Source organism: Leopardus geoffroyi, chromosome C3 (assembly GCF_018350155.1).
Source record: "Leopardus geoffroyi isolate Oge1 chromosome C3, O.geoffroyi_Oge1_pat1.0, whole genome shotgun sequence".
Lineage (NCBI taxonomy): Eukaryota > Metazoa > Chordata > Mammalia > Carnivora > Felidae > Leopardus > Leopardus geoffroyi.
The window spans coordinates 105,447,904-105,474,991 of NC_059338.1; the positions used below are offsets into that span (position 1 = coordinate 105,447,904).

General features: G+C 45.1%; 1 long non-coding RNA gene across 3 annotated transcripts; it reads left to right on the plus strand.

The window, feature by feature from the left end:
- Positions 1 to 1,471: 1,471 nt before the first annotated feature.
- Positions 1,472 to 26,007, plus strand: LOC123585639. Of its 3 annotated transcripts, none has more exons than XR_006706332.1 (3): positions 1,472 to 3,226; positions 21,337 to 21,463; positions 25,752 to 26,007. It is a non-coding gene; the product is annotated as an uncharacterized LOC123585639 (long non-coding RNA). The 3 variants fall into 3 exon arrangements; XR_006706333.1 differs by lacking the exon at positions 25,752 to 26,007 and adding an exon at positions 25,223 to 25,558; XR_006706331.1 differs by lacking the exon at positions 25,752 to 26,007 and adding an exon at positions 23,899 to 24,311.
- Positions 26,008 to 27,088: the final 1,081 nt, after the last annotated feature.

Here is a 27,088-nt window from a genome sequence, read left to right on the forward strand (position 1 = left end):
TGAGAGTAGATAAATCTTTTTTTTTTTTTTTAATTTTTTTTCAATGTTTATTTATTTTTGGGACAGAGAGAAACAGAGCATGAACGGGGGAGGGGCAGAGAGAGAGGGAGACACAGAATCGGAAACAGGCTCCAGGCTCTGAGCCATCAGCCCAGAGCCCGACGTGGGGCTCGAACTCATGGACCGCGAGATCGTGACCTGGAGAGTAGATAAATCTTCTGAGCAGAAGTGCCAAGGAGACCATAAAGTTGAGACTGATAAAATCAATGCTATTATTTTAAAATAAGTATCTGTATTATTAAACTGATACAAGTGTAATTATAACAACGCCCTGTATTCGAGTGCTTACTCTGTGTAAGGACTATTGAAACACCAAGTGTATAATCATAATTGGTCCTCACAAGAACCCAGGGAGGGGGGTACTATTATTATCTCCATATCATATATAGAGAAACTGCAGTATAGTGGTTAAATATATTGCCCGAGTTCACACAGCTAGTTAGCAGTGGAACTGGAATTAAAACCCAGGCCACTTAGACACCTGAGTCCTTTGGGCTAAATGGCCTCCCAAGAAAGAATATATACACAGGTGATATTATATGCATAGGAAGCTTCTGAAACTCCCTGTAGGAAGGAAGACCAGAAGCTAGAAGGGGAAGGAAGATTCCAGCTTTCACTGTCTGCCCTTTTGTAGTTTTTACACTATAGTGACTGAGACTGCCAGCAGGCCACCAATATCCATTCTCCCCTTCTTCCTTTAATTATAGGAATCCTGAGTGTTAGCTAGGCATGTGGGAACCCATCCTGAGTGTATACTCCCCAGCCTCCTCTATAGTAATAGGTATGGCCATGTGACTAAGTTCTAGCCAGCAGAAAGGATATATGTAAATTCTGGGCCATGTCCTTACAAGGAATGGAGAAAGGTTACCCTAGCCTTTTTCCCTCTGGATCGCTGGGATGTAGCTATGATGACAGGAGCTCACGCAGCCACCTTGGACCTAGAGACAGAAGCAATATATTGAGGATAAGAGAGCTACCTTACTAAATTGGGGAAGTCTATTTCTGGAATTTTACCTGAGGAAAAAAAAAAAAATCAAACTTGTATCATATTTCAACCACTATATTTGTAGGTCTATTTTTAACAAGTTTCTGCTGTATCTAACACACATACGCATATATTGCCTTTTTCAATGAAAAAACTAATTAAAAGGGGTGCCTGGGCCGCTCAGTCGGTTAAGCATCTGACTTCAGCTCAGCTCATGATCCCACAGCTTGTGAGTTCAAGCCCCGTGTTGGGCTCTGTGCGGACAGCTCAGAGCCTGGAGCCTGCTTCAGATTCTGTCTCCCTCTCTCTGCCCCTCCCCCACTTGCGCCTGTGCTCTCTCTCTCTCTCTCAAATAGAAATAAACATTAACAAAATTTTCTTAAACTAACTTAAAAAATCATGACATATGGAACATAGCCACAATTATATATTTGAGATAATTATTCAGTGAAATAGTAGTAAGTACTTAAAAACAGCTCTCCAGGGCGGGGAAAAGCCCTGATTTGTAGCGTTTTCCAATTTTCCTGGTGTAAATACTCTTCCAGGGCTGATTTCAAGCTACCAATGTGAGGTCACTGAGCACAGAGTTGGGAAGAGAGGGTACACACTTGGCTCCCAAGAGTTAATAGGAACTAACTCTAGCATACCACCACAATTATCCCTATAACCTTTGGAGGAAATGCTTTAAATACTAACTGCGACAAAATCTGGACATGATGAAATAGGACTCTAAGGAGCCTCTTTTATAGACGAATAGAAGGATTTTTTAAAGTATTTTTTTTCTAACTGTAAGACATTGCTCAAGTCAGAAAATCTTACAAAACATGAAAGATATTTAATTTTACTTCTCAAACGATGGGTTTGGACTCTACATAAGTTTCATACTTACTGCAATAGAAGTATCAAAAGATGAAAGCTAGAAATGATGTCGGGAACACACCGTCCTTTACCAACCATTAATCATACCTACTAGCATGGGAGGGAAAGAGGGAAATCAAATATGGCCCCTGCAAACATTGGTGGCTTTAATATGCAGTGTCTAGAAATGAGGCTCCATTTCCGAGTTGTAAGATTATGAAGATTAAGGAGGGTATTTCTCTCTGTCCAACACCACAAATTAAAATGAAGTCTTCCTTATTAGTATTTTAGCTCAGTTTTGCAGCAATGAAATTCTCTCGTCCTAAGGGAGCAATGGCAAGTTCTACCAAGAGCGTACTGTGCAGGAGGAAGAAGAAGGTGGGTACGTTTGGGAAGGGCTGACCACACGGAGCAATTGCCACAGTTAAAGGATTTTTAAATCTCGAGGACAGTGAGATTACAATAGCAAATGCTGGAAACGTGTGGGGCTTCAAACGTTTCCCCAGGGAAATAATGGCAGCCCTATCGCCTCATGGAACCTCACAGATAAATTCCAAAGAATCTGAGCCCATCCTCATCAGTCTGTCAAATTTCCACAGACCCTCTTCCCACAAACCAGTGTTAAAACAAAAAAGATACCTAGGTGAAAAGAGCTAAGGAAATGCTGTCTCAGAGTCTGAATTCTTCTTTTACTTAAAACAATCCTCTATTCCTAGAACTTGCCTTATTAGAGCTAGAATCAAGTGGTTTAATCCATGGCTCTGAAAACAAAGTCTGGTCAGGACGGAATCCAAACATCTGAGATCCGCACGAATAAATGTCCCCGGGGTGACTATTGCATCTGGAAGGGTAGGAGCCATTTCTACTCTCTAGGAGTTGCACAGAAAGGAAAGGAGAAGCATGCTGGATTCCAGGCTGTCTTGCTCCTGGTGTCTGATGTCATTGCAGAGGCCACCAGTGGCCCAGAGTGAGTCCAGCTGGCAGATGACTGGATAGCCTACAGGGCTACCCTGGGCTTATCTTCTTGGCTGCAAGCCTCTGAGCTGTGGGGCTCTGTCTGAACGGCCAGATTCCATACCCAAGCAGAGGCTGCACACTACCGGTGACATCCAACCGGTCGGCAATGAGCTTCTGGGCAATTCTTCCAAGAGACTAGATGGACACCTGGAGCCAAACTTTATCAGACTCGCTGAAGTTTGACCCTTATAAACAGTTCAGTTCTCCAGAGTTTTCTGGCTTGCATGTGGTTGGAAGTGGGACCGTGCCAAGTTCCGAGTCCAGCTTTGAAATGTTTATCCTGTAGCACCTGCTCCAAAACACGAGGTGAGTAACTGCCACGGCTCGTGGGCTAGGTATGTGTGGTGCTGCCTGACACGCCAGAGTCACATGGTCGTACAGATGGCCACCAGCCACGCATCTGGGCTTTTAGCTTCTGACGGTTTCCATTATGGCTCCTCTGACAGGCTGTGGTGTGGGATGATTTGGGGGGACTATGGTTTCTTGCGCCCGTTGCCATCAGGAAAACTGCATACTTTGCCAAGAGACACTGTTCTTCAGAGTTCCCTGGGGCTGAAGTGCAATGACCAGGATAAAATCAAACCTGAAGTGCAAATAGCTTACCCGAACCCTAGTCAACGAAAATGACTAGTGCCTTCTAAATGCAAGGTACTGTCCCGGGAGGTATGATGTGGGGTGGGGGGCGGGGAGACAATACAAAGAAGTAAGACTGGGCACAAATACAAAGTAAAAAATTTGGTCCTTGCTTTTATGCAGCAAAGGAGCAAGATCTGAAACAAATACTTCCTGTGTCTCTCCTCCTCGGTGAAGTTTGATCACCACCCCCAACTCAGTCCAAAGTATTTAGGTTAAACCACATTTGTGGCCGCACCATACAAAATTGCTGTTTTTCTGGTCAAAAAGGTAGAATGTCAGCAACTTCATTTGGTTCAACTTAATGATCAGTTCTCCCAAAGCACTTTGCCTGTGTGTGTGTGTGTGTGTGTGTGTGTGTGTGTGTGCGTGTATCCAACCAGTGTGCTGGTCCTGGGGATGAAAGACTGAATCAACATGGTCACTGCTCAGGATGAGCTTGGGTCTCAGTGAGACACAGAAAATTTCATACCATCAAGAAGGGTTCAACAGCGGCACTATTGGCATTTTGGGTCAGGTAATTCTTTGTTGTGGGGATGGCTGAGCTGTGCATTGCATGACGCACTCACTACCCACTCGACACCACTGGTATACCCCATACCCTCCCACACAGTCATGACCATCAAAAATGTCTCCAGATGTTGTCAGGTGTCCCCTCGGGATCAAAGTCACCCCTGATTGAGAACCACTGGTAGGCATGTGCTAACGTGGCAGGATGCCAACATGGTGATTCAGAGAAGCTTCCTGGAAAGGATGACACCTGGGGTAGGTCCTGAATGACATGTAGGAACTAGCAAGGGGAAGCAAAGCAGAGGCCATTGCACAAGCAAAGACATGACCCCTTGCCTGCACTTTACCTTGACGAGGCATAGGTGTGGCCCACACATGAGTGAAAGCCAACTTTCAAAAGTGAATTCTGAAAAGAATATTAGTCCACATACTTACACTTTAAAAAGTAGATCCCCCCCAAGTCTTGGTTTCTGATATAACCTTCTTTCCATGAAATCCTCTTTCTTTAACAATGCTTGACCCAAACATAGGACCTCGATGAATTGAGGTCCCTCAGAATGATTTTAATGCTTGTGCAGAAGCAACACCAAGAGTTAGAATAATACTATCTTCTTTTGGCAAGATACTTCATAGGGCTTTTCTCTCTCTACTATTTTTTTTTGCATTAATTTTTTAAGTGCTTTAATGAGATGTTGAATACATACAAAAGAATATTTTTTAAGTTTTTAATTTTAATTCCAGTATAATTAACATCCAGTGTTACATTAGTTTGGGGTGTACAATATTGTGACTCAACACTTCCATATATCACCCGGTGCTCATGAGGACAAGTGCACTCCTTAATCACCATCACCTATTTCACCATCCCCCCCACCCACCTCCCCTCTGGTAACCATCAGTTAAGAGTCTGTTTCTTTTTTTTTTTTTTTTTTTAATGTTTATGTATTTTTGAGAGAGAGACAGAGTGTGAGTAGGGGAGGAGCAGAGAAAGAGGGAGACACAGAATCTGAAGCGGGCTCCAGGCTCCGAGCTGTCCGCACAGAGCCCAATGTGGGGCTCGAACTCACGAACCGTGAGATCATGACCTGAGCTGAAGTCGGACGCTTACCGACTGAGCCACACACACGCCCTAAGAGTCTGTTTCTTGGTTTGCTTCTCTCTCTCTCTCTCTCTTTTTTACCCTGTGTTTGTTTTGTTTCTTAAATTCCATATATAAGTGAAATGATATGGTATTTGTCTTTCTCTGACTGACTTAATTTGCTTAGCATAATACCCCCTAGCTCCATGCATGTTGCTGCAAATGGAAAGATTTCATTCTTTTTTTATAGCTGAATAATATTCCATGGTGTGTGTGTGTGTGTGTGTGTGTGTGTGTGTGTATCACATCTTCTTTATCCACTCATCTATTGATGGACACTTGGGCTGCTTCTATAATTTGGCTATAGGTGATGCTGCAATAAACATAGGGGTACATATATTTTTTCAAATTAGTGTTTTTGTATTCTTTGGATAAATAGCCAGTAGTGTGATCATTGGATCTTAGGGTATTTCTATTTTTAATTTTTGAAGAAAATTAATTTTTTGAAGAAATTCCATACTGTCTCCCACGGTGGCCGTACCAGTTTTCATTCCCACCAATGGTGCGAGAGGTTTCCTTTGTCGCCACATCCTCACCAACACTTGTGTCTTGTGTTTTTGATTTTAGCCATGCTGAGAAGTGTGAGGGGATACCTCATGGTAGTTTTGATTTGCATTTCCCTGATGATGAGTGATGTTAAGCATCTTTTCATGGGTCTGTTGGCCATCTCTGTTTTCTTTGGAAAAACATCCATGTCATTTGCCTATTTTTTAGATTGTTTTTGGGTGTTGAGTTGTATAAGTTCTTCATATATTTTGGATGCTAACCCTTTATCAGGTATGTCATTTGCAAATAGCTTCTCTCATTTAGTAGGTCGTCTTTTAGTTTTGTTGGTTGTTTCCTTTGCTGTGCATAAGCTTTTTATTTTGATGTAGTCCCCAAAGTTTATTTTTACTTTTGTTTCCCTTGCCTCTGGAGACATGTCCAGAAAAACATTGCTCTCGTTGATATCTGCTTGTGCTTTCTGCAAGGATTTTTATGGGTTCGGTTCTTACAGTTAGCTCTTTAGTCCATTTTTTAGTTTGTTTTTGCATACGAAAGAATATTTAACATGCAAACACACAGAGTACTAATGAAGCACATAACTTCCATGCTTCTGTGGACATAGAATATCACTACCACCTTTAAAGTCTTCTGTGTACTCCTTCCTGATCCCATCCCTCCCTCTACCTCCAGGGGAGAAAGATTTTTTTGTTCACATTTATTCATTCAAAAGACATTTTCCTGACCACCCCACTAGCTATGGGTCGGGCTCTGTGCTAGAAAGTAGTGAACAGAACAAAGCCTTTCCCTCCCTAACTTAAAGCGCTTTCACATCAGCCATTTCCCTTTGATTTCACGTTCTCAATATCCCAATGAGACACATATAAGCAGCTAATAATTACTCTTTCCCTGGCCTGCTTCACAGATGAGAAAATGGAGGCCCAAACTATTGACTTACCCCAGGTCACGTGGTTTCTAAGTGGCAGAACTAGAGCAAGAAGACAAGTGGTTGCACCCCTCCCATCCACCTCCTTCCATTGCACCACATCTTCTCTCCTCCTCTCCTGGCCTCGCCCAACAACAACACACTGGGGCTTTGACTGCTGCCGAATGCCAAGCTCAGCAGCTGAAGTGAGGCAACCGCAGAGCAGAGAGCTGGGTGGGGTCCAGAGACCCCTAACAGCCATGCTGGATTCAGGACTAACCAGCCTGCATGTTGGGAGGGACGTCTCTGCAGTGAAACAGCCCCCAGTGGGGACAGACTTGTCCCCAGGAATTTGAGACCATATCCAACCCCGACTTTAAAGTTGCACTATATCATCCGCACAAAACCATCTTTTTGCCTTTTCCATTTCATTGGGGAAAACATGGTTTACTTGTGGTTCATTTATTAGCTCCTTAAGTTGGATAAACTTGGGGCCATTTATGTACGACTCGATTTCTGCTTCACTTGTTGGTATCCTTTGGTAAAGACCTCCCTGTAAACAAAACTACTAATGCCTGATAATGCCAGGTGACAGAAAGACAGTTCTCAGAGGCTGCCCAAAGGTGAAGAATGGCTTCTATCTAGTGTAGCAACGCTGATCCATTGGCAGCAACTAACCGGGGTGTTGTCTTAAGAAGGCTCAAGGATCATAATAGATTTGCAATCATGGGCTCTGGAGAATGGAGTGGGGGCTCTTACACCACGTATTTATCAACCCTGATGTGGCCTGTGATCAGTCAAGATTAGCCAAGCACCAATGAAGGCCTCAGACCAGAAAGGTCCATGGTGCCCAGTAATTGGCCTATGTCTTGGTGTGTGACCCTAGTCACATACTCAAAGGAAGGCAAAGATCTGGTTCCTGGTTCCAGACCCTTTCGAATGAGGACATAGCATGACAAGAAAGTCCTAGCTCTAGAACCAGATGTGACCTCTTGTGACATAATAAAAAAATATATCTGGTCTCTGCCTGCGGTTCCTGACACAGAGCTCTTAAAACCCTTCTAATCTCTTGAGTGATAAAGATGCTAAGACATCTTTTGTTCTAATATTTGGTCTTTGACCCTAGTTCCTGACAAAGCTCCTAAGTCCCTCCGGGTTTCCTGGGTGACAGGAACATCTTTTGTCCTAATGAGGTGACTCTTGGTGAGCTCCTGGATAGCTTCAGGATGAGGGCTGGTCACCCGAAAGACCAAGCCATGATTAGAAGCTTGGAACTTTTAGACCCACCCCCATCCTCCAGGGAGCAGCGAGGGGCTAGAGTTGGGTTAATAATCCATCATGCCTACGTGATGAACCTCCATGACAATCCCTCAGCTATGGGGTTTGGAGAGCTTCTGGGTTGGTGAACACTTCCATGTGCTGAGAGGATAATGTGCCTCAGCTCCGTAGGAGCAGGAGGTCCTGCAATAGGAATCCTTCCAGACTTTGCCCTGTGTACTTCCTCTTCTGGCTGTTCACTGTATTCTTTGTATCCTTTACAATAAGCCAGCAAGTGTTAAGTGTTTCCCTGAGTTCTGTGAGAAATTCTTGAACCTGAGGAGAGGGTCATGCAGACAAACCTCTGATTTATGGCCAGTGGGTCAGAAATACAAATGACCACCTGGGACTTTCGATTAGTGTCCAAAGGGAGTAGAGGAAGACAAGAGTTTTCCTTTAGCTCTGTTGGACTCATTGACTCCGTCCACGAATATTTTTGTTGCGGGCTCCTCCGTGCCAGATCCTCTGCTGGACACTGGGGATCCTAAGGTGACCAAATCAGAGACCCCGTCCTCAGGGTGCTCGCTTCCTGTCAAGTGGGTAAGACAGATAATCACATAAATAGCAACACTGCAGTATAGTGAGGACCATGAGAGGGGAAATGCAGAATCCTACCAGAGGTTGTTCACACGGGTAGTCAGGAAAGGATGGCTGCCCATAACACTGGGGGCAGAGAACATTCTGCAATGAGGCAAAGAATCCCTATTCTTCCCTGAAACATGTTGGTGAGGTTGTTTTGTGACCTGCTGGGTCTTGATGATACTAGGAAAGCAGGTAGAGGCTGGACTCTTTGCGTTAAGGGGCAGAATAGGTACCCAGGGCCGCTGTATACAGTTATGCAGGTTGTGGCTTACACAAGGTAACTGGCTTAAAGGGGAAAACAGGAGGGAGGAAAGGGTAACTTTTAGTAACTCTGCCCAAAGAGGTAATCTTTCCATTACCCTATAACCATGGAAGGTAGGACTGACTGGATTACCTTTTAGCTGCTTTCATGGTGTCTACACATCTTAATATCCTTTGATCTAAATGGACATCCAGACATTTCTTTGGATCTACATGGAAGGGTTCACTCAGAGAAGCCGAAGCTGTGGGTTCTGGTTAAGGGTTTTATTACAGGCATGAGCCTCCCTCTGAAGGAGACGCTGGAGAGGTGAAGGCACAGGAGGAGGCCCTGAAGGTCAGAGAAGGAGACACCAGGCTGTTAGTCAAGCAAACTAAGTAGATCCACCACTGTGGAGGGACCATATGGAGAAGCCTGTAGGAGGTCTTTGGGGGCGGGGGGGGGGGGCCGTGTGGGTTCCTTCTCTGTGGATCTGCCACGAAGCATCTGAGGAAGAGCCTGGGACTGCTGTCACGTCTAGAATCAGCAGTCAGGAAGAGGAGCAGGATGTGGAGGGGAAGAGAGTGAGGACAAGTGAGACCCTGGCACCTTGGTATCTGCCTATCACCACATCGAACCCCGATGACCTTCCAAGTGTAATGGCCACTGCTTCAGTTTCACCTTCCAGATCCTGAACAAATCCCTCCATGGGCCAGATCTAACTCGGAACCATGTGGGAGAGGGGGTCTGGGAAAGGGAGTTCCATTTCAGCCAAGTCGCCAGAGTGCAGCCCCGCCATGCTTGAAGAAAACATAGTGGGTGAGGGCAGCTCCAACCTTCTTTAATAAAGAAACAATTCAACAAGGTTAATAAACCTCCTGGTTTTAATAAAGAAACCAACTCTGCAGAAGTCCCCGGTTCAAAGCACCGGTGGTCCTGAGACTCACGGGTATAGCTGAATTGCTTGGGGAGCTGATAAAAAGACCAATTCCCAAGGCTCGTCTCTCCAGATTCCAAGGTGCAGCTGGGTGCCTATTTCAGTAAGCTCTATAGGTGATCCTGATGGGCACGAAAGCTTGAGACCCACTATCCTCAACCTTACAAGCAAATAAATAGGTTATTAATCAATGCGACTCAAATGACCTCCTATTGGAAGCCCTTATCAATTACCTGCCATTTAGGGACACTGAGATGGTGACCCAGATGTTCGACGCAACCCCAAATTCCCTCCTGAGCTGGACTTGATGGGTCCCCCATCTCCCTGCCGGAACCCTCTCAAATTCAGACTCAAGATTCACTCCTGAACTCTTCTCTGAGGACGCTGGGTGTGGCTGGACAGCCGGAGAAATCTCACGCAGACACTGCCAAGGGGCTGATGGATTGGGAAAGCCAGAGGTATGCTCCACCCTGCAAACTGGGTTTACTGGTAATCACACAATTGATTTATCTCATTCAGGTGATCACTATTAAACAGTATGCCTGTGACACCTTGAAGTGCGTGGGCATCCACGCAGAGTGCTATGTGTCGCAAGTGAAAATGATAGGCACCTGCCTTGGAGGTCAGGGATGACCAGACCTGCAGACCCTCCCATGTTCTTGTTGGCCCTGGGGCTCTCAGATCCTCACCTGGGGAACATACCTGCCCACCTGTCTCCTCCCCAGCACCACGGAAACTTTTGACCCAGCTTCCAAGGCTACTGAGAGTGCCAGCCTCTCTCTCCTTGGGGAGGTAAGGCAGGCAGCTTGAGAATCTCAAAGGAGAATGGGGCAGGGCCTGGAGTGGCCCAGCTAAGGTGCAAAACAGAGCTGAGAGAAGATCTTCCTGCTGAGTTCCACAGGGTCAGAGTCAAGGCCAGCACACAGCCCTCAAATTGTTCCCTTCCCATGCCTGCCTTTGCTGCCTTTGCAAACAAAGTCACAGAGGAATTAGGGCACATTAAAATGCCCTTCTCACCCTGTCTTCTCCTACTACTGGTCAGTTTTAGCATTTCTGACTGAACAAATTGAGCCGGAGGGGGCGGGGGGGGGGGCGCAGATCCTCAACTAGTAAAGTGCCTTGACCACCCAGGGAGCTTGTCAGTGACACAGATTCCTGAGTTCCACCCTCAAAGAACCTGACTCCATAGGCAAGACTGGGAAACTGCATTTTAAGTAGTCACCGGGGATTCCACTCAAGTGGCCAGGGACAAGATTCTGGAGAACACCACCCCGGGCAGAATGCCTGTGGAGGTGGGATGAGCAGAGGAGGATGGGGGAGAATACAACTCCAGTCTAGGTGGGAAGGCAGATGGTACACAAATGAAAAAGACTTCAGGGTGGGCAACACGCATAGCTTCACAAAGACCCTGGGAAGGGAGCTCGCCTGGATCCATTTATCCCAGTCTGCTTGGTTCATGGCTGTATCTCTGGCATCTCATAGGGTGAGGACAAGGGAGGGGCAAACGAGGCGCCCGGAGCATTAAAGGAGGCTCTCACTCCCAATTTCCAGCCCTGGACTTGTGCGACCCCAGGGAGGGCACCTGCTAAATGTCGCCCCTCAGCATAGCCCTGGCACCTGCAACCGTGCCTGGCACACAGTAGGCACTGTGTAAATATCTGTTGACTGACTGAATGAATCTATTTAACAGACATCGCATAAAGCGCAAGCCTTTACACTCGGTGTGTGCAACTGGATGTGGGGGGTGGGTCCGGGAGGCAATGACACCCTCAAAACGCATTGGACCCAGATATAGCTCCGAAAGAAGTTTCTGATCTGGTTAAGTTTGGCAAGCCCGAAAATAAAAAACGCAAGGGAACAAAGGCTGGTGGATAATGGAAATCTGGGGGCAGGAGAGAGGGAGTCAGCCAACATGTTCCGTCAGAGCAGGGCTCCGGCCCCTCGTGCCATTCTCTGTTCCTGGCACAGCATGGGTAGGTACGTGGTGGGCACAATATACATTGGTCAAGTGACCGAGTGGTAAGTGCCAGCCTCCAGCTTCTAGAGATATACCCTGGTGTGCTGTGTAGCTTCATAACTGAAGCTAAGTCCGGTAAAGCAGGTCCCTGGAATTAGGTGAGGCTCACGACAAAGGCCCCCGCTAACAAGCGAGCCGCGTGGTTGCCAAATTTGGCTGGATGATCCAAAACATCTGATGAGTGTTTGGAAAATAATGACTCCCAGGCCCCACCCAAGAGGTGCCAAAGCAGGATCTTTAAACTCAGGGGTCCGTATTTGAACTCCCTGGGAGCAGTTCGTGAGCACCCAGGCCTGGGGACTACTGCTCTCATCAGGACTCAAATCTCCAGCTTTTCGAGAGCACTGGATCCCAGCCTTCAGGAGTGGCCACATCCTCCCACAGCCCCGGGCCGGGTGGGGAGGCAGAGGCAGGTGAGGCACAGAAAGCAGCGTGCCTGGGCTCACGCCTACTGACCAGCTGGGTGACCCCTTTTGGTTTTAAAAAGTGTTTATTTGGGGCGCCTGGGTGGCGCAGTCGGTTGAGCGTCCGACTTCAGCCAGGTCACGATCTCGCGGTCCGTGAGTTCGAGCCCCGCGTCGGGCTCTGGGCTGATGGCTCAGAGCCTGGAGCCTGTTTCCGATTCTGTGTCTCCCTCTCTCTCTGCCCCTCCCCCGTTCATGCTCTGTCTCTCTCTGTCCCAAAAATAAATAAACGTTGAAAAAAAATAAATAAAAAATAAATAAAAAGTGTTTATTTAATAGAAGTTAGATCATAGTATTAGTAATTAGGTTATTAATAATCATTTAGCATGGATATATTAATTATTAATATATAGTAATTATATCGATATAATAATATTGGTAGATTGGCAGGTTATTGTAGATCATAGTATTGGTGGTTAGATTATTATGCTTATTGGTTATTAGTGTGTTAGTTGTTATTGATGTGTATATATTAGATAATTAATTTAATTTGAATATTAATCATTATTAGATTATTAATATACGCTGAAACGCATTTAATGGTATGCTTTTTTCCTTTTTTCTCCCCAATCTTTTATTGTGAGAAAATACACATAAAATTTACCATCTGAACCTTTTTTTTTTTTTTAACGTTTATTTATTTTTGAGACAGAGAACGACAGAGCATGAACGGGGGGTGGTCAGAGAGAGAGAGACACACAGAATCCGAAACAGGCTCCAGGCTCTGAGCGGTCAGCACAGAGCCCGACGCGGGGCTCAAACTCACGGACCGCGAGATCATGACCTGAGCCGAAGTCGGCCGCTTAACCGACTGAGCCACCCAGGCGCCCCTGAACCATTTTTAAAAAACGTTTATTTATTTCGTGAGAGAGAGAGAGAGAGAGCACACATGAGTGGGGCAGAGGGGGGAGGCACAGAGAGAAAGAGAGAGACAATCCCAAGGGAGAGACCATCCCTGTGCTCTCAGCGCAGAGTCTGATGGGGCTTGATCTCACCAATCGTGAGATTTTGCAAACACTTTTACAAGTCATTTATTGGCCTGTGTTTAACCGTTACTTAATAGGTCCTAAGTCACTTTATTAATCGATGCCCAGTGCCAGAAAAAGCTCTGGTTCTAAGTTTACAGCCTACTGAAAAAAATGATTGAGATGTGCACACACGGGAGGAAGCTTCTCACCACAGTTCAGGTGATAAGATGCTTCAAATCTATGAGAGGCATCCACACAGCAAAGGAATTCTATTTGTCTGGGGGAGGAAGCCCACCGTGGCAGAACTGGGATTAGTGGGGATGGGAGCTTCAGGAAGGAAGACATCCATTTGGCACAAGGAAACACTTTTGAACAATTATTTTCAAAGAAAAATAAAAACAAAGTGCTGTTGAAGCTGCTGTGAGCACCCGAACACTGAAGGATTGAATCAGGGGATGGAAGTGTCACCCGTCAAGATGCTGAGATGGGTCCGAGCTGAGGTCAGAGGAGGTCCCACCCAGGTCTAGGACCCTGTGATGGTGTGGGCTAGAAAGCTCTCTACCTTATCTGGACGGACTTATCTTCTGTGGAGGGCCCGGGGAAATGTTTTTCAGACTGGATTAAGGAGAAAGGATTTCTACCTCTGAAGACCTGTTCCAGAATAGTCCCAGTTGTTTCAACAGGTAGTTACCAACATAGAGCGTGCACGTGAACTTATTTACAAAATGGAGGGGGCATTATGCACCTCAGTCACAGGGCTGCTGTAAATACCAAATGAGCAAATATGGGAAGGTGCTCGAAAGGGAGCCTCGGCTCAATGAGTGTGAGAGATTATTATTAGCATTATAATGCATAAAAACTAGACGGGCAGTTTCTTTCTCAGGACACAGTTATTAAACAGCTAGAGAAATTACTAGAAAGAGGGGCGCCTGGCAGGCACAGTTGGTAGAGCACGTGACTCTTGACCTTGGGGTCGTGAGTTCAAGTTCCACATTGGGTGTAAAGCCTACTTAAAAAAAAATTAAAAAAGGCCTCCTTCCAGAAATTACTAAACGTCTATGAAAATTGCCAGCGGTAGAGTAGGGGGAGGTAAGTTGTTGAGTTTAGAAACCAAAAGTTGGTTAACATCCCCGCTTCTCTAAGTACAGAAATAGTGACATTGCCTAATTCCATAGCGGCACAAATTACAATAACTTATGTTATTGTGATTATGTAACTTATGTATTGTTTAAATAGCATATACTTTACAGTATACAGTTTCCTCTTTTGTGTATATATGGGGATATATGGGGTAAGTATTTATATGTATATTTATAATTATTCAAGTCTCCATTATCCAATTCCTTGAAGTTAGGGAACTGAGTAGTGAAAATATTTTTTTTTTTTTAATTTTTTTTTTCAACGTTTATTTATTTTTGGGACAGAGAGAGACAGAGCATGAACGGGGAAGGGGCAGAAAGAGAGGGAGACACAGAATCGGAAACAGGCTCCAGGCTCTGAGCCATCAGCCCAGAGCCTGACACGGGGCTCGAACCCACGGACCGCGAGATCGTGACCTGGCTGAAGTCGGACGCTTAACCGACTGCGCCACCCAGGCGCCCCCGAAAATATTTTTTAATAAACAAATCACTTATAACATTGGTCCCTACTAAAACGTTTCTCAGCTAACACTCCTGTCTTACCAAGTAGGTCTGTGTGAGTCAATCTCTTGCTATTTAAAAAAGTTAGGAAATATAATATAGTAAAACTGCCAAACTTGCGAAAGATGCAGGATTTCATGAAGTTGCCAAAATAATATTGGAGAATTGCTTGCATCTCAAGCAAAGACATCGGTAAATAAAGATGTGGCATGTTTAAACCAGTTTACAATTGAGAAGCCACTCTGAGAAAGGTGTGCCATATAAGCCCTTCAGAAGCAAACGATTTAATATCAAAGGATAAAGAGAAGCTTTAGGAAAAATCGATAAACTCTTAAATATATTGCAAAAGCAACAAACAAAACCCCAAACCTGGCCTCTTCTGTGATAGTGCTTTAAAAGCCAAGTAAAGTGAAAGATGTTACAGTATATAATTTTGTCAGGAAATGTATGCTGAGAAAAGTAACGTATAATTCATTCTTTGAGAATTAGTGCACATTTTCAGTTATAACCTAGATTTGTTAAACCTAAGAAAGCATGTTTTAATATCACTCAGTTTCATTTTTCAGTATGAATTTCCAGTCAAGCTCCCCCCACCCCATTACCAAACCATGATTCTCTTATTAAGTGGATTCATATTAAATGTCCTTGCCTGGCAGCAATTATCCCCAGATATGGCAAGAGAAAGAGAGGGAGTATGAGTGAGCACTAGAGAACTTTCTCAGTAGTAGCCTAATTCTTCAGCTAAGTAGCAATGTGAGACAAACAGACCCACTGTCCTTTCTTTAAAGTCTTGTGCCATGGAGGGAGAAAGATATTTCCTCTTACTAGGGAAAGCCCTAGAAGGTTACCTGGGTTCTTTTCCCAGACTTTCACTGGAAGAGTTTGTAGGGTGAGCGTGAAGTAGATCGCGACATTCAAATCAGATACTTCAAGGCACCTCAGAGTTTGAGCCTCAACTTGACTCTGAATCGCTGCTTGACTGTGTTCTTAGAACTTCAAACCTAGAAAACCATTTTACAAAATGGTCCCTGAGGGTCAAAATTGTGTTGCTTTTGGTCAAATACGTTTGGAATCGATCCCCCCATTTCATAGGTAAGAAAACTAAAGAGATTGCGGACATGTGACTTTCCCCAGACTACACTTGCTCTTAATGGCTCAATTAGAATCAAGACCCAAGTCCCCTGAATATAGAGCTGTGATTCTCAACCTCGGTTGCACATTGGAATCACCTGAGAGCTTTTAAAACTACTGATGTCTGGGTGTCATCCCCAGAAACTCTGACTTAATTCGTCTTGAGTACGGCTGAACTGGGGATTTTAAAGAGCTCCCAGGTGATTCTAACATGCAGCCAAGGTTGAGATCCTGATCTTTCCTAATTTTTGCTCGTGCAAAAGGACCTATGTCACTTAGCACCACAGTCTTTCACAACCTTCCACTTTTCTCTCCCAATTAATCCTAGTTCTTCTCTAGTGTTGTCATATCCCAATAATTGTCAAAGCCTAATGCTCGAAAGGTGGGCTGTGTGACCACAGAGCAGCGGGCACCTAGTCGCCTCACTTGCTTACACTGGACAGATGTTGAATTTCAAAGCCGAATGTAGCACAGAACCAATGCCACCCTAGCAGCAGCCGTATACCCAAATTTAAGTTTAAATATTCTGCGTATGCTCAGGCTTTGGATTCTCTCCTGGAGCAACAGGCAGCAGAAACTAACCACCCAAGTCCTAGCAAACAACAATGACTTTTGGAGCTGAGAACTGTGGACTGCTGTGATAATGGGAGCATGACCAGGCGCTGGACCAACCCGCTTCACTACCTAATTGCTCTGCCCTCAGCTGTGAGACGGCCTTTACATCCCCCCCTTAGTTGCGTGCGTAAAAATGAGTGTTGGATCCCACCACAAGAGGAGCCGTGGTGAAAAAAGCAGACCTAAAAAATTAATCTCTTTTTGAGAAAAGTGATCAGCACAAGGAGACAAGCCTATTCCCGAAGCCCAAGCCCTTGCGGTGCTGGGCTTCAGGCTCACGTGGCTCATAAGGGTATGCAAGCTCCACCTCCAAAGGCCATCACGGCCAGTCTCTCAGAAGCTCTGACCCCGCCTCCTGGAGAATGAATCAATCAGGACAGGCCCACTGCGGTCCGCAGTAGGCTGGGGGATTCCCATGATGCTCTGTAACAATAACCTGTTGCTTAGGAGGGGGGTTCCGGCAGCTACTTCCGGTTCCCGCCACTCCGAAAGCGGAAGTGCAGGCTTTCCAGCGAACCTCCAACCAGACAAATTCCGACCCGCTGGCCCTGTGCACCCCGGAGCTGACTGCACGTGCAGAAAGTAGCTTCCACTTCTCTGAAAGGTGTACGGGCCCACTGAGGAATACCCACTCCTTGCCTGCATGGGCTTTCACCCGCAGTTTCAAGCGATTTGGATTTCCATCCCAAACCATAGGACTCCGGCAGTTCGTCTTAACGGTATTCAAACTCTGTTTTAGTTTTATCCAGTCCATTTCTGGAGCATTCATGCCACAGTTTCTTGAAGGACAGCAAAGTAGAGATGGTACTTTAATGCCTCAGGACACAAGAACTTGAGCAACACTCTCCTTATCATGTATTAAATCTGTGGCTTATTCTAGAACAATAATACGAAGCGTAATACAAACTATTACCAATTACAGTTTTGAATTAGGTGCGGAAGCTAATTAGAGGCCAGATTGCTCCATCTTTTGTCTTAGGGGCCCAGGGAAGCCATCTCTCAGAGCTTATTAGGGAGGTGCCCCTTATGTGATCACTTCTGGCCAGTGGACACAGGCAAATAAAGTTCCGACCCTCCCTGAGTTTATAGTCTAATGGAAAACAGAGATGTTTGAATTATAGATAACTGTGCTGTGTGATGTGTATGCAGGAGAAAGACGCACGATTAAATGACTTCCTTACTTAAAAAATAAAAATAAAATCGGGGCACCTGGCTGGCTCAGTCAGGGGAGCATCTGACTCTTTATCTCAGGGTTGTGAGTTCCAGCCCCAAGTAGGCACGGAACCTACTTAAAAGTAAGTAAATAAAATAAAAAATAAAATAAATGACTTCCTAAGGTTCTCTGTCAAATCGGTGGTGTCACCAAACCTCAGGAAAGCAAACCCCCTGACTTAACATACCCTAACACATCTTTGGCTGAAGTTGGCCACATCACTTTGGGGCCCAGACCCTGCCTGCTAGGGACCACTTGAAGGTGAATGTAGCAAGAAGCTTCGATGAAAAGAATTTGACTGCAGCCAAGATGACGGCAAAGAGGGTATGTTGTGATCTGTTGTGAGGTAACAGTGAAGAACATGGCACCTGAAACGGGGAGCTAATTTTGGGTTAGGTCGTGTGGGGCTGGATTGTAAAGCCTTTATACGTGTGGTAGAGGAGAGTTTTAGGGGGTTTTGTGTGCTTTTATCTTTTTTTTTTTTTTAATGTTTATTTATTTTTGAGACAGAGAGAGACAGAGCATGAATGGGGGAGGGCCAGAGAGAGAGGGAGACACAGAATCTGAAACAGGCTCCAGGCTCTGAGCTTTCAGCACAGAGCCCGACGTGGGGCTCGAACTCACGGACTGTGAGATCGTGACCTGAGCCGAAGTCGGCCGCTCAACCGACTGAGCCACCCAGGCGCCCCGTGTGCTTTTATCTTTTTGGTCTTTACCCCAGGTGAAGAAATTTTCAAAAACTCAATTTTTAAGCAATTTGTCATTAACCTACGCAAGATTCTTCCCTATTTTTTCTTTTTAGTTCCAAACCCTGATTCTATTTTTCTTTGCTCCCGTAGCACCCACTCTAATATGTTTAATATATCTTTATATGGGCATGCATGCCTTCTTACAAAAGGTGTATTATTTTTATGCCAATGTGTCTTTACAGAAAGGATAATGTGCTCTGATGATAACGTGTTCTGTTTCCTATATTTTTTCCCTTAATGCTAGGTTTTAAGATCCATCAATGTTGTTAATGTGCATCTGGTTGACACTTCTGGATTTAGTTTCTTTTTTTTTTTTTTTTTTTTTTTAATTTTTTTTTCAACGTTTATTTATTTTTGGGACAGAGAGAGACAGAGCATGAACGGGGGAGGGGCAGAGAGAGAGGGAGACACAGAATCGGAAACAGGCTCCAGGCTCTGAGCTATCAGCCCAGAGCCTGACGCGGGGCTCGAACTCCCGGACCGCGAGATCGTGACCTGGCTGAAGTCGGACGCTTAACCGACTGCGCCACCCAGGCGCCCCTGGATTTAGTTTCAACAGCGCACATCTGCCATATTTTACTCACCCCCTTCTCTATGATGAGCATCTAAACTGCTTCCAACATTCAGCTACCCTGTAAACATCCTTGAGTCTGCGGGAGAATTTCCTACGAATATATGTATTCTAGCATTTTCCCACAGACCATAAGGCATGCGCATGCTGGAGCTCAACAACTGCCAGATGACCTTCCTGAGTGGTGGTGGTACCAGTTGAGACTCCCTCCAACAGTGCCCCAGAGTTCCATCTTCTGTATTCTCACCTGCACCATTTTCTCCCTTCTGACATTGACCATTCTTAGACATGCAAAGGCAGAGCTCAGGTAGATGCAGTAGGTCCTAGGGAGCTGGCGAAAGCTCTTCACCTGTGGGTACCGTGAGAAAGGGGCTGCTTTAGAAGAATTGTGCAGGAACGGATCTGACTTGCAAAACCAAAAGATGCAATATATATATGTATTCTCTGAGAGGTTTGGGAGATGTTTAGTGTGACAAATAAAAACTATTTTGTACATATACTTCCTTTTTTGTTCAAATGTCCTCTTCGGTATTTGTTCCTTCTTCCCATGTTTGGTTAGTTGGTGCTGATTTGGTCTGAAATGTGGTTTGACTTGGTCGTGGCCGGTCTCTGCCATGGCTGGTCGCGGGAGGCGGGGAAGAGGCAGAGCTGTGAGATCAGAGTGTCCTGCTGAGCAGAAGCCTGGCCTCACTTGGTGAGCTCTGTCTCCCTCCCTGTCTTCAGCTGTCATTCCCCTTGAAGGTTGGGTGGAATATTACAGTGACAATAAATAGTAACAATGAACATTTGTAGAGTACTGGCTACTCAGAATGTGATCTTCAGACTGGCAGCTTAGGCGTCACCCGGGACACGGTTAGAGATTTGGAATCTTGGGGACCACCCCAGGCCCACTGAATCAGAATCTGCCTTTGGCAAGATCGCCAATGGGTTCTGTGCACATTAGCACTGCTTCAGTCTTTGCCAAATATTTTCACATAGATTGTCTCATCTAAACTCTTCCCAACACCCCTGATTTCCTTGGGCATAGTTGTTACGTACCTCCCCTGTTACAGTTGAAGAAACTGAGGCTTGGCAGGTGAAAGGGACTAGCCCAAGAGTATCAGAAGAGCCCAAGGCAAACAGATTTTCAGACTCTGCAACTGCATCTCAAGGTCATACTTTATTTATAGCCCCCTTCTCCCCATGCCCATTTTCCCTCAGTCCAAAAGGAAACCACCCAGGAAGAGCTCATTTCAGGACCAAAAGAAAGTGGAGTGGAGGTGAAGCCTCCCGGTCTCCTCAGGGATGTTAACGGCCACTGAGACCAAGAAGTACTCCCTGCTGTGCGGCCTTGATCCCCCTCCTGCTGCACTGCAGCTTTGAGCTAAGAGGGGCAGCCTGATCTCACCGAGTGTGAAGTAGATGGAGATACCAGTGGGTCCCTCCCTTGAGCAAAGTCTACCAGGTTCCATTTTCCTTCTTAAAAGCAAGCCAAGCAGGGGTTGCTTAATCTGGGGTTCCCCAGATCCCCAAAGCATTTGTGGGGAGAATTCAGGAGTCTGGGAACTTAGCATCATCTCCACCCTAACTAAAGGAAACAAACCCACAGTAGCATCAGCAGGACCTGTGACTTTGTAACTAATAGAAATCACAGATATTCCCATACTGAGTTGCAACTGTTGCACATCTCGAAATCTTGTTCCAGCTCTTCTTGACTCCAGTACTTTAGGTATTAGACCCACACTAGATCCTGTTGTTGAATATGTTCAGAAAAGGGCACTATATTGCTAAATTACAACTTTATTTGTTGATATTTTGATAACTATCAATATAATAGTTTACTTTGTAATTTTACAAATTTCATCTATGAACTTGAAAATATCATTCTGAGAAGGAACTCATAGGCTTTACTAAACTGTAAAAGGACTATGTCAAACTTTGGAAACCATCACATCCCCAGGCTGTTTTTGGTTGGTTTGGGTCACCCCCTATATTTGTTTTATGTCTTTTTTTTTTTTTTTTTTTTTTTTTTTTTTTGTCAGCAACACAGCACATAAAACCAAAGTGGCCTATAAGTTTGTCTTCAGGGGTGAAACAAAGGATTTCCTGAGAAGATTGTACTCCATTGCATAGCCAGGCTTGATGGGAGTGAGGGCTGAAGAACTCCAAGGGAGACCATTTATGACCCTTCTGTTATTCTAGAAGATCTTCTCAACATTCAGAAGATTTCAGTTAAAAATGCATGCCACTTGTTGGACAGAGGGACCATTAACTATAGCTTTCCTTGGTCACTTACCTTTCTGCAGGTTTGTGTCATGATCTCAGTTATAATTCACAAAGAAGCTGGAAGATGTTTGGCCTTTGAAAAGGAACACCCCTCTCTTCATACCCATGACATTAACCAAGATTACCAAGATTCTGAAGTCTGAAAAGGTAAGTTAGTGACTGCACTATCCAGAGAAAATGGAGGCTCAGACTTTTATGTAAGCTGTAAGAATTCTACCTTGATAATTATCGATGCACAGAGAGATGTCCATGATAGATTAAGTTTAAAAAAAAATCAGGTTACAAAATAGCACATTTTATTCTGTAGAGAGAGGGGAAAGTGAGAGGGCAGGGCAGAGAAAAAGAGTCTGAAAAAAAATATATACATTAATAATATTAATTCTGGGGAGTGGAATTACAGGAGATTTTCATCTTTTATTCCTTTTTGCATTTCTTTTTCCTTTGTATGATCAGCATGTACTACTTTTGTTTTTAAAAAAAAGCAGTAAGCCTATTTTCACTTTGTAAAAATCAAAATGTTTAACAATTATAGTTTACTGCTAGTTGGAACCTTGCAGAGTCACTTAACCGCGTAACTAGCTTCATACCTCTTGGGAAGATAAAAAAGAGCAGAATGGAAAGTGGGAAAAAATTTAATTGTGTACAAAAAAATCTAACATAACGTGCTATGCTATACCATGGACTTTATATAGTGGGTCAAATCAAGTCCCCCATATTCTCAATGAACCAGGCAGCAACTGGTACATAGCAGGCCCTCCATCAAAGTGAACTCCCTTCCTTCCCGTTACATGTTCATTTCCAGTGCAGAGTGCTCAGTACAGTGCTTGGAAGGTCGGGGGTATATTTTTCTTCCAGATCTACATACTTCCCATTTTCCCAAGTTATTTCTTACTCTAATTGTTCTTCCTTTCCTACTTCATCGGTTCTTCTAGTCCTCCTTCCTGGGGTTTTCTCCCAGCTGCTTGAGATTTTTTTTTTTTTTTTAATAAGATGAATATTTTGAAAACTGGCTGTCACTCCAGAGCTGATACAATCACACACCCACTGTTTCAGTTATTTCTTGTGGCATAGCAAACCCACCCAAACCCAGGGACAGTCCTGTATGCAGAGTTGGGGGGCGGGGTAGTGCCTGCCTGGTGGAGAGGAGGCAGGAAACGCTACATGGGTTGCCCTTTCATTTATCATTCCTAATTCTGTGGGTCAGGAATTCGAGGAGAACTCATCTCTGCTCCAGGCTGGGTCACCTGGGCCTGTGTGACTGGTGCTGGAGGGCCCTGGGTGGGTCTGCTCATGCATCTGGAGTCTTGGGCCTGGCTGTCAGTTGGGGTGCCTTGGTTTCCACCTCCTCCATTCAAATGTTCTCTCATTTTTCAGTAGTTCAGCCCAAATGCCTCTGCCAAATGGCTGGTTTCTAAGAGGGTGCAAATGGAAACTCCCAAGTCTTCTTAAGACCCAGGCACAAGTGGTACCTGGGTGGCTCAGTCAGTTAAGCGTTCGACTCTTGATTTCAGCTCCGGTCGTCATCTCATGGTTCTTGAGATCAAGCCCCAGGTTGGGCTTTGCACTGTGGAGCCTGCTTGGGATTCTCTCTCCCCCTTTCTCTGCCCCTCCCATGAGCTCACTTGCTCTCTCTCTCTCTCTCTCTCTCTCAAAATAAATAAATAAATGTTTTAAAAAATTATTACAAAAAATAAAAAGACCTAGGCACCAAGTCCTACCATACCACCCCCGATTTTTGTTGGTCATAGTGAGTCACAGAGCCAGCCCCCATTCAAGGGGGCTATTAACGCAGGAATGGCAAAGTCACACTGGAAAAGGTTACATGGAGTGAAACGGGTTGTTGTGTCCATCTTAGAAACAATCCACTCAACACCAAGAATTCAAGATTTTATTATTATTTATTATTTATTTTTATTTTTTAAAGAAATCTCCATACCCAACGTGGGGCTTGAACTCAACCACCCCAAGATCAAGAGTTGCATGCTTTTCCTACTGGCCAGCCAGGTGCCCCTGAATTCAAGATTAAAAAAAAAATTTTTTTTAATGAGCTTAAAACCCATGGTAATTGGTATGATGAAAATAACAAGGGGCGCCTGGGTGGCGCAGTTGGTTAAGCGTCCGACTTCAGCCAGGTCACGATCTCGCGGTCTGTGAGTTTGAGCCCCGCGTCGGGCTCTGGGCTGATGGCTCAGAGCCTGGAGCCTGTTTCCGATTCTGTGTCTCCCTCTCTCTCTGCCCCTCCCCCGTTCATGCTCTGTCTCTCTCTGTCCCAAAAATAAATAAACGTTGAAAAAAAAAAAAATTAAAAAAAAAAAAAAAAAGGAAAATAACAAATACTATTCACTAGTCAGTAGGGATGTTTTTCCTAATCTGTGTGACACTTTCACTTCCTGAATCATCCCTTACTTGCCTCTCATCTCCACTTTATGTCATATTAAGCTGGGTATGTAAGAGAAGTCCTCGCCATGTCCCCCTTCGCCACCATTTCACCACATGGCCGTTCTCTCTCAGTCTCCTTCCTGAGCCCATAGTTCCCAAGAGACCCAACCTCAGTTCTCTTATCTCTTGTTTACCCTTCCTAGGGGATTGCATCTACTCCTCTGGCTTCAACTATCACCTATACCCTGATTACTCCCAGATTTTAATCTCTGGCCCAGATCTTTATCTCCTGGGCTCCAGACCTGAAATTTCAACTGCCTCCTGGGCATCTCTATTTGGAAGTCCCACAGGTAATCTTATCTTTATAGGTCCTAAATCAAATTTGGCATTTTATTTCTCTACACCAAAACCTGCTGCCTCCCTATGGCCCCTACCTTGGGCAATTGGGTCTTGTTTCATCCAGTGAATCAAGCCAGAACCTGGCAGCCCTCCTCCACATCTCTCTTTCTCATGCCTCCATCCAATGAATTGCCAAATTCTGTTGTTTCTTGGTATTTCTTCCTTCCTTCCTTCCTTCCTTCCTTCCTTCCTTCCTTCCTTCCTTCCTTCCTTTCTTCCTTCCTTCCTTCCTTTGTGAGACAGAGAGAGACAGAGCATGAGCAGGGGAGGGGCAGAGAGAGAGGGAGACACAGAATCTGAAGTAGGCTCCAGGCTCTGAGCAGTCAGCACAGAGCCCGATGCAGGGCTTGAACCACAAACTGTGAGATCATGACCTGAGCCGAAGTCGGACGCTTAACCGACTGAGCCACCCAGGCTCCCCTCTTGGTATTTCTATTCCATTCTTTCCATGCCTGCCACCATTTCCTTAGTTTAGGCCAGCATCATCTTTGTTGCCTACATTACTGCAAAAGCCTTCTCACTGGTGTTAGACCCCGCTTCTCTGGCCCATTCTCCATAATGAGCCCAAATGGGCTTTCTATACCATCATTCCTTGCTAAAATCTCTCAGTAGATCCCTACTGTCTTCAGGATAAAAGTTCTACTTCCACATTCCTTAGCCCTGTTGTGCAAAGGCCCTTTATGTTTGGGGCTACTTCCCTTAACACCCTAAGCTCCCCACCCTACTTCTCAAATCTGTGATCCAGACAGTTTAGAGCATCCTGAATCCCCAGCGGTCTGTCTACTCTCTACCTCCACCCCTGCTCTCCTCTAGCTTAGGGATCAGCTGAGGGAAGCCTTCCCTGACCTCTTCCTTGGCCCTCCTGGGACACTGTGCACACCCCTCTCCTGGCATTAGCCACACTCTATAATAATGGCTGCCTCTCCTGTTTACTCCTCCCACTGTCCTGGAAGCCCCTTTGACTTGGTTTTAGTGTTATTCCCCAGTGTTCAGCTAGTGCCTGGCATATGGTAGGGCAACAGATGAATGGTGAGGATACCCACTGACTTTAAGGAGCAATGAGAAGATGGCTGTCGGTTACAATATGCTCTAATTCCATAACTAAACTGAGGGATCTTTACATGTCAGCCCCCCTGCCACTTCCTTCATTATTCTGATGGAAGGAGAAACCAGCACCATCAGCAAGAAGGGTCAGCATCTATCTGAGGTACCGCTTACTAGCGCCCAGGACTTTTTTTCAGTCATACCCAAGATGACAGTTTTCCATGCGTGGTCCTACACCGATGGAAGCCAAGGGTTAGGTAAAGAAGGATCTATACTTCTGTCCTCGGTGTTTGTCCACATTCTGTCTGTAACTCCATTGGGTCTTCAGAGACAACCTACAATTCTGTTTCCGTTAAAAAAGTCTTGAGTGCCTAGGGGCGCCCGGGTGTCTCGGCTGGTTAAGCGGCTGACTTCCGCTCAGGTCACAATCTCATGGTTGGTGGGTTTGAGCCCCGTATCAGGCTCTGTGCCGACAGCTCGGAGACTGGAGCCTGATTCAGATTCTGTGTCTCCCTCTCTCTGCCCCTCCCTCGTTCACACTCTGTCTCTCTCTCTCTCTCAAAAATAAATAAACATTAAAAAAGTTTTGCTTTTTTTTTTTTTAAATCTTGAGTGCCTAATACAGAACAGACACTGGACCAGAAAGATTATGACATGGCTGCCATCTTGAAGGAGGTGTTGTAAGCTACTTCTTGCAATAAGATGTGATACGTGCTCCACTCCCAGCATGGAGTGTGGACAAAATGCTATGGGAACAGAGAACAGTGGATTCATCTTGAAATTACCAAAGAAGGCTTCAACAAGGTGGCTGTATGGCAAAGGAAGCCAAAGGAGCCCTTCAAAGATAACAATGTACATTTCTTCCAAGACACCATGGCTCCTGTTACACTTTGAGGAAAATCTGTATTTCACACCGTGGCCTGTAAATTCCTCCTAGTCTGACTGCTCCTGCTCACTCTCCAACCCTGTCCCCCCACACCCTACTTTCCCCAGCACCCTCTACACCTCCAGCCACACTGTATCACCAAGTGAGCTCCTTCCTGGTAGGACACTGTCATAGCTGTGTCTTCTACTCAGGCACATTCTCCATGAATCTGCCTATCCTATCATTAGTTTGCAGCTTAAGAGTTTCTTCCTCAAAGCAAGATTCTTTTTTAATTTTTCTTAATGTTTATTTATTTTTGAAGGAGGGGGAGACAGAATGTGAGCAGGGAAAGAGGGAGACACAGAATCTGAAGCAGGCTCCAGGCTCTGAGCTGTCAGCACAGAGCCCAACGCGGGGCTCGAACCCACAAACCATGAGATCATGATCTTAGCCAAAGTCAGTGGCTTAACCAACTGAGCTACCCAGGCGCCCCAAAAGCAAGATTCTCTTATCTCCTAAACCAAATCACAATCATAGGCACAATCATATTATCATATCACCCCGTCGTAATTCTATGCATTAGCTTCACCATCATAAGTGATAGTATTATATATATGTATATATATATAAATATATATATATAGAGAGAGAGAGAGAGAGAGAGATGGATGGAGACAGAGAGACTTGTCTTTGCCTTCCCATCCAAGCTTTCTGAGAGCAGGGACCTGGACTGGTTCCTTGCTATTGTTCTGGTACCTAGGACACATAGTAGGTGCTCAGCAAATACTTGTTGAACAGATTGGGTAAATGAGCAACACAATGTTTGCTAAATGAGGACTGTGGCTTAGAGATGTGGAATTGTACACATTGAAGAACAACAAGTCATTTGCTCTGGCTTTGGGCAAGGGTATGTCTGGATAGGAGAGGAGTTGGAAGAATGGGGAGGGGAGTTGGAGGCAGACTATACTCCTCTGAATGGAATAGCTTCTTATCTCCTAGACGACAGGAGCCAAGGACCATTTTTAAGTAGGGAGTGTCATGATTGGATCGTGACTTTCAAAACACCACTGTTGTGGCAGTATGGA